This window comes from Gordionus sp. m RMFG-2023, chromosome 2 (assembly GCF_954871325.1).
Source record: "Gordionus sp. m RMFG-2023 chromosome 2, tfGorSpeb1-WG-v2, whole genome shotgun sequence".
Classification (NCBI taxonomy): Eukaryota; Metazoa; Nematomorpha; class Gordioida; order Chordodea; family Parachordodidae; genus Gordionus; species Gordionus sp. m RMFG-2023.
In genome coordinates, this window is record NC_088776.1 from 6,189,317 (window position 1) to 6,201,809 (window position 12,493).

Below are 12,493 nucleotides of genomic sequence, written 5' to 3' on the forward strand. Positions count from 1 at the left end.
AAAATTAACATAATTCCTTTTATTATTACCTGTAATCATTAAGTGTAAATTTTTTCTAACTCAAAAATACCATTCTGAAGATGTGCAGTAAAATAATAGAATCAGTTCATAAAAATAAAAACATATTAAATAGTTTTATTGTTAACAATTTTATATTAAAAGTAATTGATTCGTTTATTATAAATGAAAGGTCAAAAATTAGAAAATAGACTTTTCTGATTTTTACTATATCCCAATAGTTATTTATGGGTCCCAAGCCTCCCAGTCTAAAATTTTTTTAAGATGTTAGGTAAATGTTACGATCAATTCAAATTGCCGTGTTTTGAAGCAACTATTTTAGCTTCCTAGAATAACAATGAGAGAATTTTTGTAGCCCCCTCCCCATAATTTTTTTTTAAAAAGCTTAATTTTGTAGTTTTTATATTAATTATTTCTTAAAATGCCATTTAATTTTTTTTATAATGTTATTTTAATATAGATTTATATATCATTCTATTTTTAAATATAAATAAAGAGATCATAAACAAAAAATAATTAATATAAATAAAATATATAATTATAAAAAAAAATGTATTCGTAATTAAGTCAATAGGTAGTGTGCATAGCAAACATAATTAAGTTGGATCTATCTGAAGTGGTTAAATTTAGTCATGAAGATTGAAGTTTATTACTAAGAAAGCAATTGACTTTTCATTTTTATTAACCAAACCATAAAAAATTTTGAGTAAAATTCTCAACAACTAAGATTGTTAGATTTTAAACTTTTTTTAATTAAGATAAATTGGATAATCGATAAAATTATACTTTTTCTGACTAATAAATTATAGATTCTGAACCCAAAATTAGGTGCAATTTTATATTTCCCCAATATTTATTTTTTAACGGATAAAAAAAGTTACACCAAAAATATATCATGAATGAGCATGTTTTTTTAAATATATTTATTATAAAAAATAATCAATTTTAATTTATTCCCATGTATATTTTTTTGTAGTAAAAAAAAAAATTTTATCGCAATGAATAATACTTTTTTATTAAGATAATATTAATTTTATTTAAGAAAAAAAATTACAATAGAAATATCTTTGCTTTTATTGACACTTTATATTGGCTAAATTTAAATTTTTAAATTTTCTAATATTAAATTATATGAATAAAAATTATATATTATTTGTTTGAAAAATAACACTTTATTATCCAATTAGGATAACGCTATTTTTATTACAGCTGTTTATTGTGTACTACAAAAAAAACACTAAATTTTACAAAGAAATGTTCAAAATTATATTGTCTAAATGTCAGGAAAGAGATTTATTTCCTGTTATATATATATACATGGATTTCGATAAGCGTGGTAAGTGCGTGGTTTAAACTATCAATGGTATGATTATGAATATATTTATTTTTAATTAGGGGATCACCAGAGGATGTTTTTACTATTTGTGTCAAAATACGCATAGAAAATTCAGAAGATAGGTATGGAAAGCCTATAAAGGACCGATAAAACTATAAGCTTCTTTTGTTGCATAATGAACGGCTTAGCATTTGTCGTCTTATGTGATATGGCCAATGCAATGACATTCCTGAGTTCGATTACTCCGAACAATGGTAAGGATATTCTTATTCGACAAAATTTATATCAATGGAGTATTAAGGGACGCAAGAGGCAATTCCCAGGTCCAGACACGTCGAATTGAGCCACAATCATAGAAAGAGAATCAGATTTTTTTATCTGAGGAAACGCACAAAGAATCAATGTGAAGGATGGAAGCATCGTTTTTCTAACCTGGTTAAAAATAAACAACTATCAATCTGGGTATTAATTTAAAAAACGAAAGGCGAGGTGACTACCGATGTAACCAGTAGCATTTAAGAGGGTGTATGTAGGGGATCGAGCTCTCAAAATTTGATTTGCCCCATAAACGGAAATTTTTTAAATGACTCCCTTATAGCCCTCTGAATGAAATAAAAATAGTCCTCTGAGAGTTTAGCATGTATTACATATAGATTTGATATTATTTGTAATAAGAATATATGATTTTATTAATATCTATTATAATAATCCTCAAAAAACGTCAATCAAATTTAGCCAATAGTTTTCTTTTAAAACATATTTGTCCAATAAAAATGATTATAGCGTAATCGGTCCAATAGTAATCACCTTACCAAGCTCAGCATTCATACACTTACCATTTCATTCACTTCACACATCAAAGCAATGGTATCCAGCAACCATGTATAATTTTTTCAGTTCTTATATATAAATATATTATTTTTATTAGATTCTTCAACAAAACCCAACTACCAATATAAGAAAAAACAAACTAAGTTAAAAAGCAGAATAAGCAAAATGCATTGTTACCATCATTCCAGAGGTATGTGAGCTATATAACTTTAAAAGATATTCATATGCCAGTTCCAACTAGAGAACATTGGGAGAAGGTATTATAAATTTAGATATATTAATATATTTTTAGATTGCACAAAAATATTTTGACCTAACTCATTAGATGGTAAGCACTTTATATCAAAGTAAATTTTTAAAATTAATAAATAATTTTTAATTATTTTAGAGTTAGAAAAACCAATATCAAACACCTTAAAAAACTATGAAACCTTATCCTATGAAAAATACCAGTCCAGAAGCAAAACATTATAAGTTAAGTAGTGATTGAATGCACATTTGGCATAACTACTGATAAGTTTGCCATTAATTCTAAATCTATAAAGTGCTCAGTTGAAAATGCCTGTAAAATATATTATTGATTATGAAAAAATTGAATAAACACCTATAATATTATACATATTCCTGAAAATTTAGGGATCAGTAGAACTTTAAATGCATCAAGTACCAATTCAAGAGGATTAGATATTTATTTAAAGACTATTTTAATTCTTGAATTTATGTATAAATTTAACATTTGATATCATTATATATTAAACTAGCTGATAGCCCATCAAGATTAATGGAGAATAATTTTCTCCTTTATTCAATGATGGATAATTAGAAATTTTCCTATTTAATGGGATCTTATTCAGAAATTTATATTTATTAAGATCAGGGATTATTTTAAAATTTTTCTAAAATTGCAAATAAATGAATAAAAATTTAGTTCAAATGATTTTTTATTGTGCACATAAATTAAAATTACTAATGATGGGCTAAATATAATTAGCGCTGCCTAACCTACTATTGACTCTTAACCAAGTTCATGAATCTATGAGTCATAAGTATGGATTCTTCCTTTTAGCTGACTATTTTAATTTTTATAGGTAAATTTTAACTATATAGATGAATAACAATAAAAAATACAAATTCTCTTTCACCTAATAATACTTTCAATAAAAAAGGTAACCTTATTTTCCATATTTTTAATTTAATATTCATTTTTTTTAAATTCAACCAATAAAGGATATGTAATAATTTGTTCTATTAAGCACTAACAAACCTATCATCGAACCCTTAAACCAATACAAAAATTTTTATGACTCAGTTATATATTTTTCATTTTATCAGACTTTAGATTTTTATAAGTAAATTTATAACATATTTTTTTGTGACATAATAATTTACTATGTTATTTATACATTAAGATATCTATATTATTTTATATAGATAAGAATAACAATAAATTCTCATATACCTAGGAATCCTATCTTTTCAAAAAAATATGATATTCTTTTTTATACAGTTATTTTAAGATAAGTCAATTTAAATTATATCTCACAACAGAGAAAGAATCAAATTCAATAATATAACATTTACATCTATTATTCTATTCAAACAAAATAATTTAATTTCAACTATTCTTTTGTAAAAAGTTAAATTTAAAAAAATTAATATTTTATATATCAATAAATAATAATTAAACAAAAAAGTTAAATTTAAAAAAATTAATATTTTAAATAGCAATAAATAATAATTAAATAAAATATAAAACCGTTTTAGAAATGAGAATAGTTGGAGGCAAATGAATAATATAATCATTTTGTTTGTATAGATATAAATTTTATATTTTTAAATTTGATCCTTTCTCTGTCTCTGTTAGATTTAATTGAAATGGACTTATCCTAAAATAAATAGAAAATAAGATTGGATTCCTAGGTATATTGCTTATCTATATAAAATAATATAGATAATTTAAAAAATATATAAATAACATAGTAAATTAATATGTTACGCAAAATTAGGGTATAAATTTACTCATAAAAATCTAAAGTCAGATAAAATGAAAAATATACACTAGAGACTCAAATTTTTATATTTATTAAGGGTCAATGATAGGTTTGATGGTGCTTAATAGGAAAAATTAATTATTACAGATCCTTTATTGGTGGGAATAATTGGAATAGACTTATAAAATAAATGGAAAAATAATTTAGGAAATAAAGTTACCTCTTTTATTGAAAGGATAGGATTATTAGGTAAAAGATAATTTGTATTTTTAATTGTTATTAACCCATATAGTTAAAATTTTATAAAAATTTAAAATCGAAATAGTAAGATATAAAGAAAAATGCATGCTCATGACTTATAAATTCTTGGACACTAATGACCAGTATTATACTTACTCCTTTTAGACCCCCAGATTTATAAATATACAGTTATATGTTTTTAAGATTGGTTATTTAAATAAAAAGGCATTTAATAGCTATTCTATAACACTTTATTATTATAAGATAAATCTGATATGATTCGCGCTTTCTCTAGAAGATTTAGGAAAAAAAATCAAAAGATCTTATTATCAAAATAAAGGTAGAAAAACTGGCCAAGATCCAAAATATTGCTCCCCTAAAATCCATCTCCTACCTTCACGCGGTGGGGAGTGAACAGCAATTCTGACTAACAGGAGCTCTGGTAAATAATGTTAGTATTTAGGGTGCTAATAAGAGATATTGTTTCATTTTTGTAATTTTAAATATAAATTTCTAAATCACATCTCAAAATATAATTCCCCGTCATTCTTGACGGGTGATCAGTGTGATGCTAATATGAGATATTTTTTCATTTTTATTCATTTTTGTAATTTAAAATATAAATTTCGAAATCACATCTCATAAAATAGGAAAATTTCTGATTCATCCATCATCAAATAAAGGTAAAATATATTCATCAATCATTGAATAAAAAAGACAATTCATCACTCTTAGTCTTAATGGGTTGGAATTGGCCTGAAGGAGGAGGGGGAGGGGTAAAAAGAATTATCGTAAAAGAACGAATAAAATTCTCATCCCCGTCATTTTTGACGGGTTATCAACTAGTAATATATATTTTCATTAATAATTGTAATCAAATTCAATAATTTTTAGTTTTTGAAATTCGATATTAAATTGTAACATATTTATGGTAAATAAAAAGTATTTATATATGTAATAATAATGTCTAAATATCAACCAAGAATTAACAGTTGAAGCTTAATTAATTATTAATATTTAAATTATTTTATCCTAATTATATAAATATAATTATTAATTAGTTGAAAACAATATAAATACAATATAATATTGTGATTTGTGTTAGCCGAGTTCAAAATTACTAATCAACTATATTAAGCATTTTTAAATCTAATTTTACTATACCTCTTCCTAAGAAAATTTCTAAAATCCAAACCAGTATACGAAACTACTTTGTTAAAATATCTTTTACTCATTTATTATATATTAGATAATGAAGAAAGAAGAGATTGATTTTGAGATGAATGCTTTACATAATAAAAATGGAAGCAATATTGATAATATTTTAGACAAAAGAAGAGAGGCAATGAAAGAGTGAGAGTTAAAGTATATTCAATTAAAATTATCTTTTACTCATTTTTTTATATTTATTAGATAATGAATAAAGAAGAGATATTGATCTTAAGATAAAAGCTTTAAATAATGGAAATGGAAACACAGGAGCTCTAACCATATAAGCGTCATTTTATAACTGGTTATGATTGCTTACTAAAACAAATCATGAATATATTATAATTAAACATTATATACTTAAAAACGATAAATATAGATAGAGCTAATATTTTAATTCTATTTTAAAATAATATCTGTCTGTAATATGATAAAAGATTAAAGCATATTTATTAAAATTTATTATTCTAAAATGTTAATTTATTAAGCGATCATATTTACACAAAAACTTGTATTATGTCCTTATATATCTGAAATATTTAGTTATAAAAAATTATAATACCACGTAAAAGCTTTTCTATAGATTATAAGAAAAAGATTTTCAACAATCTGACCAAATTATGTCTAAAAACAAAATATATCCATAAAGTTGATAAATTGTCAAATCTTTCTTTTGTAGTCTTTTGAATAGTTTTGCTAAACGGCTAGATTGGAGTCGATTTTAGAAAATGACTAACTCATTATTTTATCCAGGAATATATTACACAATCCTGAAGCTAAAGGTTTAGACATTTATTAGCGAAATCGAAACTTAGACAATATTTTACCTAAAATATTGTGTTAGCCATTTTAAAATCGGCTCAAATATAATTGTTTAACAAACATTATTTTTAATTGTAAAAAATCAGCTGACAACGGCATTTTTTGCAAACTGATATTAATAATATATTATTTGCATTTAGAGACTGCATTATTTATAATGTTTAAATTTTTTAGCAAAAACAATTACAAATAAGAAATCAATTATAATATGTTCAAGAGAATGTTGTATCTTAAAAGTATAAGTTGTATCGCCAAACTCTGCTTTTATATAGCTATCACATTCGAGTATCTGGTACTGGTACTAGTTATATTTTAAAGACTAATTAAATAATAATTATAAATAAAATATTGAATATAATATATAAATCTCATTGTTTATTTGTAAACTTTTATTTATATCATAAATTTATTATATGGATAATTTAATATTTGAACAATGATTAAAAAAAATAAAACTTCTCAATATTATTTAAATTTATCATAAACATCTGTCCACAAAAAATATACACGCCTTTATTTAAAAATTTAAATTATTCTGCCGCAACATGTAATTCAATTAACAAAGGTAATATATTATTATATTCTAAGAATAAGAATCAGAATTAATATATAAATAGTGATGAGATATTTAAATATATATACATTTGATCAGATTGCACATTATATATTTTAAATTTATTTTTCATTTTTAAACCAAATTTATACTTACCTGTTAAGTGTAAATTTAAAAACATGGCTAATATGATTAGTAGATATTAAGACCTTTAGATAATTAACCTTATTCCTTAGACTTTACAATGATTTTAAATCATATTCACATTATTTTGTTTTATACTTTATGATAATTTATTTTTAAAATTAATTTAAACATGTGCATTTTTACAAACAACCACTATTGTTTTTGTTTATTTTTTCTTTGTTATTTTATTTAATGTTTGATAAATAAATATAACTGATAAATAATAATCATAATACCACCATAGATATTTTTTAATTATATTTACATAAAAATAAACTTGAACCTTTGTAAGGTGACCAGTAACTACTCCAGATAGACTTTTTTTCTAGAAGGTAATCATTAGAAAACTACTTTACAATCGACTTTTAACATAATCTTAAAAATAGAACCACAAGATAAATCTCAAGACACTTAGCATAAAACTGGTCATTTTTTAAAATGATATTTCTTACATTTTAAAAATTATGTAACGGGAAGTGGTAGATAAATATTTTCATGAATTAATTTCCCATATTTTTTTATTTAAATTAATTTTATCATTTTTTATTTTACTCCCGTCCCGTTAAAATTAAATATTTAAAAAGAAAAAAAAACGCTATTTTAAAATAGTTTGTTAAGGGCTGAACTCATTCTAATAATATATTTATTTATTTTTGAATATTGCTGTTATTTTTGCAAAATAGTCTCTAAAGGGAAAATTGAAGAAATGAACAGCTAAATTAATCTTTTAATATTTAATGCTCCGATCTAGCGATGGTCGCGGTCCGGCCCGGTCTTTTATCAGGACCGGATTGATGCGCTTGGACCATTACGATCTTTACAAAAAAATTAATCCAGGCAGGTCTTTGGTCTTTTTTATTTTATTTTTTTTATTATTTAAAAAAAAATATTTTCCATTTTTACCTAATTTAATTCCCGATTAATGGGAATATAAAGTAAAAATACTTCCTAGGAAAAAGTTACGGTTTTAAATATTGCAAAAATAAAATAAAACTAAAAAAATTAGCAAAAAGTAAAATAACTTGTACAAAAAAAATGATATTCATTGAATAATAAAGCAAACTTAAATATTAACAAAAGACCGGTTGAACCTCAAAAAAAAATCGGATCAATTTCGGTCTAGACTGAAAAGACCTGACATCTATGAATATTTTTTTTATTGTTTTTTTTTAAAAATAAAAATATGTAATATATTTTATATCACTCCGTAGAAATTTGGCTCAACATTTGACTAATTCTAAAATTTATGCCAATGTTTCGTGCTTTATTAGTAGCCATAAGCTATTTAACCAGTGTTGTAGGAGCAGTATATAAAAGGAAAATAATTGTTAGCAACAAAATTTTGCGACAATTTTACGATTATAAATCGTAGGAAAGCATTTAGATTGATAATTATTTTAACCCGTTTAGTAGACGCTACACTATATTAGAAAAATAAGTTATTGGCTAAATAAGAAAAAAATCGGCATTCATGCTAGAATGAAAAAAATATAGCTCTGAGGATTTATTTCCTGGCTAGTACTTATTCACGATCAGTTTTTTTAACAATGGAAACCATGACGTCACCCTTTAGGCGTGATATAATGTGAGTCAAGCTTTTGGAAACATTATATTATTTTACTCTAATATGTTTTTGTAGATATTTTAAAAAGAAATATTGGTCAAAATAAGAAGAAAAAAAATCTAGCCATATCTTTATACATCTGTGCGGAATCTTCGGAAAAATGGAATATCAAAATAAGATTAGTATGATTATGAAATTGAAAACTTACCCTCAAGCGCTTAGTTTGAGCAATTGTTAAGTAAAGTAATGCTTATACTTAGCGCACTTTTACACTTGGAAATAGAAAAGGGTCAAGCGTCGATTCTATGCGAATTATAGCGTATTGGGGACCGGTATTTTTTTTATGTGAAAATTTGATTATAAAATGAAATGTGTCTAGAAATGTATTGTTTAAGTATATTTTTAGGGTTAATTCATGATTGGGTGTTTATAAATTTAAAAGAAATGACAGCACATTTTTCGTATCATGTTTCTCATAGGTAAAGGGATAAAATCTAACTTGCATACACCACTGATAGTACGTTACATTTTAGGAAGTGTCTCATAAAGTAGAAAGAGACACTTCCCGTTTTAGGTGGACATTTGTTCCTCTCTGATGCAAGATCATAAAAACCCTACAAGAGGCAATGATGTGATTGAGGCATTATAATATAAATTAAATACTACAATCAAACTATTTATTTATGGTTCACTCATAGTTTATTATAATAATAACAAGTTTAAGTGTTATTTCTATATTCCCCCAACGGAATAAACAAAATAAAACATCTGGAGCATGTTTTAGGCAAATTTTTTTTTAAAAAAAAAGAAATAAAATATATATTTTCCTTGTGTGTATATAAATATTATAAATAATATTTTAAACAATTGTTTGGATTATGAGAGATCACGCGAACGTGATTGGCCTAAGACTAAGAAAAAAATTTGAACCCGGGAGAAACCGGACTTCATAAATTTCCCGTAATCGGGGTCATCGAACTTTTGTTCCTCCTTCCTAACAGACATGCATTTAACTGTAATGGCTTGATTGTAAAAATTTTCTGATTGACACGCGTCAATTATTAATCGACGTTGAGGGGGGGGGGATGACATTATTCCAAAAGTTTTAACATTTCCAGGTTTCCGCTTTTGATTTTTCTACCCGATTTTTGTTAAACGATAAAATCGATCCACCTTTTCTCGCATTCATCCTATATTTGTTGATATTTATCAAAACCGATTTTGTTTCGATATTTTAATTTGATTTTATACCTCACCGCGAATTAGAGCTAACTACGAATTCAGGGTTAGCGACTGAAAACTTTGTATATCCCCACATTTCTGGTGAATTTCTGGCTTCTTTTCCGGGTCCAAGCAGTCTATTGCCTTTGAACATGGTTTTGGAAGCCAACTAGTCACAAGTTTTGACAGTGGCGAATCTGGAAGATAGAGATAGGTTTGTCCCGCGCCAAAGGAAATTCCACGTCATGTTTCGGCTACCCTTTAAGATTTTGATAAAAATTTGGTTATTATTCAAATTAAGGCGATTATCTATTTTTTTGATGTCGCTTGAAGTGGGATGACTCCTTACACGACAATTCTCTTGCCTACCCTCTAGCGATTTCATTTTGGGGTTCTCCTTAATCTTATTCACATGTATCACGTTTTGTAAAATTTGTTTTGAAAAGAAAAAAAAACAATTAAAATTGTTGGGTATCATCGGGTCGGGGTTTTGAAAAATATCCATCGATCCGAGATTTATTTAATATGAATATCGTCACAAATCTGATACCGATATATCAACGCGGTCTTATAAGATAAAATGCTGGATTTGGGACATTATTCCGCTTTCTTTCCGTATTGGACCCTCTCGCGAACAGTTGTTGCGAAAACGGTTAATACGGTTCAATCTTAAGGCGCGCGCATTTTTTTTTCTGAAGATCTGAGACTTGATTTTTCCCGGCTTTCTTCAAGGCATATTTATTCTTCTTCAAGCTCATTTTGAAGATAAACTGTTAATTTTCAATTAGAAACTCGATTTTCGCAATATGTGAGGTAAGTTCATAATCTGGTTGAAAAAACGATTTATCAACTCCACGACTGGAATTAATACAAATCTTTCGATTTACCTTTCGTTATCTATAAATATGGATATATAATTACTTAATTTGCAATTATTGGAGATCGTTTCAATTTAAAGTGTGATTTAAAATCGATAACATGTTTAATTATAACGAGTTGGTAGCTAGCTTTTCCACCTTCCTTGTAAGCCCGTGCGAACGTGGGATGGTAAACCAAAAATAAGACTATTTTAACGGCCGCCAAATTTTGTTTCTTATGAAGAATTGTAATTATTTTAAAAATAGGATTATGCTTAATTTACCTCTTAATTCAAATCATTTAACAAAAATTTCACGATTTTCTTTAAAAGCTTAAATTATTAATCTTCGCACTGGGACACAAAAAATTCTCAGCACGGACCAAACCTACTTCGCGTTTTTTTAAAATTTCGTGATATTTTGTCGATCGATACATATATTTTATTTGTTTATAGGAAAAAATAATTAAATTAATTAAAAACGGATATTTAATTTATCTATTAAATTTATTCCCCATCCTTTAAAACTTCCCTCTTCCCCCCCCCCCCCACCCCATCACCTCTATCTGCTAAAGAAAAACAGATTTATAAAATGGCGAATTCGATTTAAAAAAAAAACTATTGCAAACTTACAAGTGGCTTTTTATAAAAGTTCTCTATACCCGGAATTCACAGTTAGCGCTAATTCGCAGGAAGTCAAGTCTTCATCACTAATGCTGTTCAGAGACAAACAGATACTACCCTTCTGCTGATCTCGATGCCATAACTAAAACCAACGCTATTGGTCCGCGATACCACTGATCCGATAGCGAAATCAAAGACTTTTCATTCTTAAAATTCGAAATAATCCTCCTTTTTTTTCTCCCTATCTAACTATCTTAACGACAGATGAATTTTTTTATACATAAATCTGATATGGGTTAAAATTTAAAATGTCGGGTCGATATTGGCATCTCTGATGCAGAGATCATATATTCACCGCTTCAAAAACATTGGAATCCATTTTTTTGAAGCTTATTTAATTTTAAATAGTACTTAAAATCTAAAAAAAAAGAAATTACACATAAATGGAAGATTTTTTTTTAAAGTCAAACATCTTGAATTTATCCTTAAGAAGAAAAGAAAGTGATAATAAGCAATCCATTATATTGTTTTATATAAGATTTAAAAACAGAAATTAATTGTATAAATTGTAATTAAAATGTTTTTAAAGTATTAATTAAAAATTTTTTTTTAAAAAAAGTATTAATTAAAATTTTTAGATATTTATTTTAAATTACATTGTTTTCAAATAGGAAGTATTTATATTTGCGCATAATAAGTAATAAAAAAAAACTTTATAAAACCTTGAAAATACAGACGGTATAATTTTTAAAAGATTAGTAATTTACTATCAATATTTTTATAATAATGCTAAATATATGTCAAGTTTTAAATCCACTAGTGTCGATATTCTTAACTATGAGAGCTTATCCTGCATTTACAGTTAGCACGAATTAGCGGCGAAGTATATAAAATATTCTGTATTTTTGCGTATTTTTCTATATTCGTCGCGAATTCGCGCTAAGCTAACCGCGAATGCAGGGTTAGATATTTTTTTAAAAAAATAGGTTTGATTGAGAGATTGGGTTTATGAGAGAGACTGCCATAAGCAGTGCTTAGCGAA

The 12,493-nt window shown here is 25.7% G+C and overlaps 1 protein-coding gene across 2 annotated transcripts in view; it reads left to right on the forward strand.

Annotated features, from left to right (window-relative positions):
• Nucleotides 1–6,946: 6,946 nt before the first annotated feature.
• LOC135925170 (protein peanut-like) overlaps nt 6,947–12,493 on the forward strand; it is a 33,012-nt gene continuing 27,465 nt past the window's right edge. The window contains exon 1 of one of the 2 annotated variants that reach the window (XM_065460383.1): nt 6,947–7,012. The gene's annotated coding sequence lies outside the window, so the exon portion shown is untranslated. The remainder of the gene's footprint in view (nt 7,013–12,493) is intronic. The other variant, XM_065460382.1, reaches the window with a different exon arrangement.